Source organism: Callorhinus ursinus, unplaced genomic scaffold (assembly GCF_003265705.2).
Source record: "Callorhinus ursinus isolate GAN/ISIS: 27379988/994484 unplaced genomic scaffold, GSC_fseal_2.0 scaffold19, whole genome shotgun sequence".
Taxonomy (NCBI): Eukaryota; Metazoa; Chordata; class Mammalia; order Carnivora; family Otariidae; genus Callorhinus; species Callorhinus ursinus.
In genome coordinates, this window is record NW_027397081.1 from 1,893,869 (window position 1) to 1,901,451 (window position 7,583).

The window sequence follows — 7,583 nt, forward strand, 5'->3', positions numbered from 1 at the left end:
TCTTTCCTATTTTAGGAAATCTTCCAACTTTACTTTTAAGATTATAACTTTTTCACCTTTTCTTGACTAATACAGTATTTAAATTTTTTAAATTCTACGTTTGAATGTAGTGAGTTCTTTTTTAGATGATCTTCACAACCCAGAACAGACACCAGAGCAACACTCGCAAGTCACATTGTTCAACTACAATGAGATGAAGATGGACGGATATCCAAAAACAGGTATGCCCTCTGCTCCAAAGCTGAGCAAGCTTTTAACATGTGACCAACACAGACCTCCATTCCTCTGGAGATCCCTCAAACTCAAAACGGTTCCATTTAATAAGTCAACATATTATTCTTAAAAATTAAGTTTGGTCACTAGGAAAGACTGAACAAAAATTATTCCCCTACCCCCAAAACAACAACCAAATAGCTCTAGTCACCCCCCCGCTCCCCACAAAAACAGGGAAGTAGTGGAGGCTGAAACCTTTAAATCTGAAATTTCAGCTCCTAAAACACTGCTGCTATTTGCTCAAACTGCAGGTCTACGTCTTTCCTTCTCCAATACTTCCCCCATTTATAAATTTATTTACACACATACACACACACACACACGTGTGCACACGCACTCATACTCACACATACTCTTACTCTCAAGTAAGACACTTTTTTGTGTTTGTTGATAAATTATGAGGATTATGAACTAGGTGTGTACAGGGTTTCATAGGTGCTTTGTAAACATCAGAGTCACTTGGGTCCTTTTCTCCAAAAGCCTGAAATCAAATTACACAACCAGGGATCACTACTTTCCCAGACGCTGTTCACAGGCTGCATATTGACGAAGGGCAGAGAAAAAGTCCTCATAACTGATGTTCAGGTGGGAAGGCAAAGAGATAATCTCAGTCAATCTGATGTGCCAGGGAAGAAAGCCTAACGTGCTGTCCACAGGACCAAACTTCAATACTAAATCAGGATCAGGAAAACCAGTTGACCTAAGTAAACTGTCGAAGATGTCTAAATCCAAATCTGTGGATCTCTTTTGCTGCTGGGCTACTAATTGGCAAAAGTCCTGAGCAGCTCTCACAATATCTGCTTTTCCATCTTCTGGGGAGAGCACCTTCACTGCCGATTGGCAATTTAAAACTTGATCATCTTTGTCATTACTATTTGCAAACTCTGGTGAGTATTTCGAACAATCTAAGCCCAAAATTCCTACTGTTGTCTTAAAATTTCATCCATCAATCTGGAATTATTTCTTTTGAAAATACCTCGCCCCCGCCGCCATCTTCCTCCTGCCTTGGCAGCCCCCTGGCTTCATATTTCTGATGACCAACTCCCATGCAGAAACTATCCAGGGGCCCACGAGGAATCACCTCATTAGAGAAAACAAGACCTGTCTATCACCCAGGAAATTCCAAGGGATTTAGGAACCGGATCAAAGACCAAATATAATTTCCCAGCTCCCAGCTCTCCATTTCCAACCCTGACATCTCCCACCTTCAGATCCATATGCCACACTGCCTATTTGTCAGATTTACATCATGTCTAAGAGGCAACTCAAATTCACACAGCCAAAAACAGCACACTACACTTTTCTCCTTCCAACATGTTTTTCCCTTTCAGTCTTCATCCTTGGAAAATGGCATCACTATCAGCCCTTTGGCTCATGACAAAAAATCTAAGGTTTTTGATTCCCACGTCAAGTCCTGTAAATCCAACAGATTCTTCCTCATCTTTTCTTCACTTGCACGTATGTAGCCTCGTCCAAACCTCCACCCCTCCTACTTAACTCTGCCAGGAGCTTCCTAACTAATCTCGCAATGGCCTCCCAGGGCTTCCTATAAATCCCTCTCCTTTAGAAGTGGTGTTCTCCTTTTAAAATGTAACTCAGATTCTAAGTGGCTCACCTCCTTAAAATACTCAACTGTCTTCCCATTGTATTCAAATTAAAGATTCATAAAGCCCCTGAAGACCCAGCCTCTGGCAAAGCCTCCAGTCTCATCCCAGCTCCTTCTTTTCCTACACACTATCTCCAGCCACACGAAGGCTCAGATGTTTAGGATCATTCCTGTTTTTGGACCTTCCCCCAGCCCTCCCTCTGGAAACATGTTCTATTTGATCATCCAATGACTGGCTCTTTTATGTTACTTCAAAAGTCTACTTCAAATGCCACCTCTACAGAGAGTCTGTGAGGTGGCTCTATCACTTTACCCCTTCACATTTTCTTCACTGAGCTATTTATCACCTGATGATGGTTTTTAATGTCTGTCCCCTCTTTCCAAAAAGGGCAACACACACACACACACACACACACACACACACAACGCATGTGTGCATGCGCACTTAAAAATATAAGTTCCATGAGAGTGGGAATCTTGTTTTTTGTTGTTGTTGCTCTGATTCCAACACTTAGGGTGTAGGAGCCAAAAAAAGATACTCACTGAACTAATTATTGTACTAAGTTTTTGCTGAAAAGTTGCTGTTATTAATGGCCCTTCTCCACATCAAGGACAATTTGCGTCTCCTACATGGCTAACCATATTCCATGACAGGATGGGGTTTGGCCCAGTTCACTCCACCACGTAGACTGAAAGGTGCCAAAGGGTGATGAAACTTCCTATTTTTCAGAAGCTGAGCAGCCATCCAGACCACTAGGCAGAATTTGGCATCTGGTGAGATTAGCTCTAAACCACAAGTGATACCTGGTAAACAATTAGTTTCTATGTTCCAACTTGAAGCAATGGTAGTCCCCACACCAGAGGCCAGGATGCGGTGTTGGGGAACCAGCATCAGGTCCTGGGAAGCACACGCAGGCTGGCAGGTGTGACAGATTTGGGGCAGGAGCCCAGCCACATGGCTGGGTTCAGAGGCCGGCTTCCAAGCACAGGGAAATAGGACTGACAGACACGAAGGGCAAAGCCTCATTTTTAGAAGGAATGGACATTAAATGTGCTGACAAACTTCAGGCACCTGAGCTCCAAGAACAGAGTAAGGTTCCACATATTCACATAAAGTAGAAAAGAGGGATGTGGCTCTCAAGAGTCAAGCAGAAGGCCACCCTCAGGGCTGAAGAGGGTGCAGGGGACTTGACGCCAAGCATCAAGCTGAAGGCAGCCTTGAGAGTGAAGGAGGTCATCATGGGAGGCTGTATTCCAAGCACTGGGCAGTCCAGTCTGCCAGGAGGGCCCTATGGATCGCCTTTCACCACATCATAACACTGTCAGACACGAGGCCCGAAAGCCCATCTTTCCTCCTGCTGCTTTTGATCAATATGATAGATCTTCCCCTCAGAGGCCTGTCTGAATCCTATTATTCTGCCTACACGCATGTGCAGTGAAATTAATGATGATGACTCCGGGCTTCAGAGCATCTGTAAACTATTATTAGCACCATCCACACCAGCACTTTATTGATCTGCCCTATTAGGCAACGACTCCATATGACCATTCTTTTTTAGGAAGTCGATGGGTTAACCTCCTCCTTCCTCTCTACCAAGATTCAGGATCAATGTAGACCCGATGAAGAGGGGGATTCTGTCTCTGCTTCAGGACCAGACCGGGGATGATGAGGTTTAGAGCCCTGTGGATTTATGTACAACTGGTAACATGGGATATTCTCTCCTCCAGGCTTGCGGCAGGCTCAGGAATTTGCTTGGAGGTAATTTTATGACACTGGTATACAAAGTGAATTTACCAAACGCTTAAAAGTGAAAAATCACAACCCCAGGATGAATATACAAGAACAGATTTAGGTTGGACCACTGATCACGCTTGGTGCGCAGATTGTTGAACACCCTCTTGTCAGGGATGATGAGGACAATATTTCAGCCCTGTCCTTGTGAACTGCTGTAAGCTTTAATTCTGATGTGTTCTGATGGGGTGGCCAGGGGGCTCAGTGCCTCCCTCCAGTGACTCTGTGTTTGATGATGATTCCCAACAGGCTTGTGGGGTCTTCTCTGCAGCCTGTCCCCTTCCACACAATGGGCCTCAGTCAGGATCTGGCACGCAATGGACACTCAAGACATCATGCCAAAAGAGCATATGAATGCTCCTTCCCTGGAAACATTGACTCTCTGGTTCACATACGCAGGACTCCGGTGATCAAAGCCCTGGCCTATGGTTTTCTGGGTGTTGTAGTAACAGAGTCCTGGTTGCTGCAAAGCAAATGTTTAACAACCACTGGATAAAACATGAGTTCATTAATTCTGTAAGGCACATGTAGAGATCCACGCATATGTAAATGCACAGACAGACAGAGAAGCATGGGTACTTGGTGAATGCATGCAGGCACGTCCGGTGCGTACCCCACAGCTCATCTAAGTGGAGGGGTGGGACTGCAAGGGGTTCATGCTGGTCACCTCCTCGCTTCCACATACCGGAGTCGTTGGCCGTAGTCCGATTCATGTGCACTTCTCTACTTTTCCAAACACTGATCTTTCCTCAAAATCCAACATTCATGTAAGCGTTTTTGGAAGAGAAACCATGAGAAGGATTTTAGTGTCTTTGGGCATGAGGGGAAGAATCTAGAGTGCTTCCCCATCAGAGTCCACAGAAGGGTCAGGATAGTTGGGGTGCCTCTTCGTGGGGGCGGCAGTGTCGAACGCAGTGCCATCAGCAAGCGGAGGCACGCACACCGGGAACGAGTGAAAGTGGATTTCCATCTCGACCGTGACTGCATTCTCCTCTAGCCGACGTTCTACTTCGGGGAAACATCAGTGACTATTTAACAGTCATTCAAACATTTTCCACTTCTTAAGAAAGCTCCAATGTATATGATAGACAAAGAGATGATAACATTACAAAACTTATTTTTCTCTGGGGAATCCTTGTTAAATTTGAGTCATGAATCAAGCCGGGAACTTTGGATGTGACGTTCTATTTAAGCATCTGTCCAGCCAATATGTGATTACATATTATAACCTGCTTCAATCACATTTGCTTCAGCATTAACCAGAGACCAAAAGTTCGCATGATACTTTCTCAGTGTTGTTTCCCTAGTCTGTATCTGAGGAAGCATATTTAGATGATTGTCGGGTGGTAAGTCCCTATGGAAGTTTCTGCTGTGGAATGTCCAAATTATGGATTTTATGATTAAGAGATGTTAATCATTACAAAAATAGTCTGAAAAACTAGGGAAACTAGGAAACTAACCATCAATTATATCAACATTCTTTCTGTCTACGTTGTTCAATATATTAAAAATGAAATTCTATGTTGTAGGAACTACTGGATAAAAATAAATAGGCTGCATTAATCCTTTCTCTTTTCTTTCTGACTTTCAAAATAACATCAGATTGAAAAATCGATACACGTTTAAAGTTTTTGTTTTTATACTTCATTGTTTTTAAGAAAGTAAATCAGCAGTATCTTAATCCACAGGATTTGCTCCCCTTGCTTACTAGTCGATATTGACATCAGAAGGTCTCACAGATAAACCCGTTGCAAGCCTTCTACAACAAGAGCCCTCGGTGCTTTATCAATCATCAATCTCAAGATTCAGCAAAAAAAAAGAAAAAAAAAAGATGGTTTTGTTGTTGTTGTTTTCCTAACACCTATCACTTGGGCTTTTTTCTTTGGCCAGTTTCTGCAGAAATAGTTAGAACTTCTCTTATTACTCTCTGAATAGGTTTTTCCAGTTTCTTCTTACAGAAGGGGGGATCATTTTATGAACACTTACAGGAAGAGAGACAGCAACACAGAGGTGACATGACCAGGAGAGACCCCGGTGTGGTCAGAGTCCAGGGAGAGGAAGCTCCTTCACAGAACACGGAGCCCGAGAGAACCTGACCACTAAAAATCCAACCTAAACCTAAACATTTTTATCAATTGTGCATTAATGGGGAGTGAGTGTTTGTGAACCTGTTTGAAGCACATTTTTTTGAATCAAAGAAACCATGGATTTTATTTCTATTGGAGATGACTGAGGATTTGGGGCAAATGGTCTTCAGACTGAATCTTATGTACTCTTCTCTCCCTTGGCAAAGATAATGCTCGTGCATCAGGAAGGGTCTCCGTGCTCATTGGGCTTTGTGTTATTTTTGTTTGTTTGTTTCAACTAAAGCTTAGATTATCCAACACTGACTTTTAACCAAGGATTAGTTTATTTTCTCATTTAAGGAATCATTTTCTTATAAGTGGAAAATAAATTACACAGAACATTAATAAATATTGCTTCTTTCCCAGATTCCTGCTGGCCTAAAGAACTCTATAGTTTCTCAAGCATGATGTGTATTACTGATTAATCCTAACACCAAAAGGAAGAAATGAGGAAACTTTATGTGCATACATAGATTATGCACACAAGTACACACACACACACACACATATCCCTTCAATACAGGTACTGATGAAACCAGGATTTTTGGGTGCACATGTACCACCCATTGACTGGACAATTAAAACTTAGATGCAAGCAGACAGCAACTTTACTATTTTTCACAGCTTTTGCTTTAAACCCGCTCTTTCTCCTCTCCCTCTAGATGGATTCTGAGGCAGTCCCCATAACACTTTTAACCATATTTAGCTACTAACACACACTGTGTTAACATCCAGATCATTCTAATACCTATCTTCAAATTCTCATCGATTGTGAACTCCTCTGCCCCCACCTTGTGCCTGACTCCGTGGAGACAAAGTATGGTCATCTCTGTCCTCAGATTTGTTCTTCCCCTGCAGTTCTGTCCACGCACCAGCCACCCCCAACTCTGCAGGATGGGACAGGAGAGGGAAGGGGTGGAGAGGATCGTATCTAACTGGAAAGCTGTGCATCTGGAACCCTCCGCACATGACAGAGGGTCACATACTAAGTCCTTCTCTCTTGGAGGCTTTTGGCAGATTTTTAGAACCACGACCACTAAGGACTTTATACCTAAAGTTCTCAGCGGATGATGCCTTCTCACAAGCTGCCCCTCAGCCTCCACCTTCAGCCAGTACCCCACACAGAATCCCTCTGTCGGGATCATCTTCTCCGCCTGGGTAACGTCTCCTTTGGGACAAATCAAGTCCGGTCTTCCTTCTGCCAATGGGAGTGTAGCTCTCTTCCTCGCTTTGTGCCAATTTCAAGGATCCTCTTACTTTTGACATTTCTGAGCATGAGTTTCAAATTCCTAAACTTCATGTGAGCTTTGAATGATTCTATGAAGTCCCATTACTTGACTTGTGAGAAAAGGAGGGCACCTCTTTTCCTAAAGGAAAGGAGGGGAAATACAATGATGCTCCAGTAACACTCTCTGTTTCCAAAAGAACTCGCTCCCCATCTTCGGCAACGACATCAGAGCTGAACATTTTGTTGTCTGTCCTGGAGGTGGGGGCTGGGCAGGTGCTGGCCCAACCTGCCCTGGCCCCCTGATTCGGAAATCCTGTATGTGGCGGGAGGAGGATGAGAAGGAACAACCCTCCATTCCTTCTCTGCCTTGATGGGGTTAGGAAGATGCCTCGAAGAAAGAAAGAAGGTTACCTAGCTGACAGACTTCCCGGAAAACAATGACCAGTGCCTGCAGGAGAGTCTACCGATGGAAGACTTGCAGCGGGATGTATGCAATCTCTCTAGGATGGCTCATGGAAAATAAACCTGCAATCCATGGATTTATCAGGCGTGGATCCT

The 7,583-nt window shown here is 43.7% G+C and overlaps 1 pseudogene; it reads right to left on the bottom strand.

Moving 5' to 3' along the window:
• Nucleotides 1-407: 407 nt before the first annotated feature.
• LOC112840220 (dehydrodolichyl diphosphate synthase complex subunit NUS1 pseudogene) lies at nt 408-4,384 on the bottom strand (annotated as a pseudogene).
• Between the last annotated feature and the right edge of the window lie 3,199 nt (nt 4,385-7,583).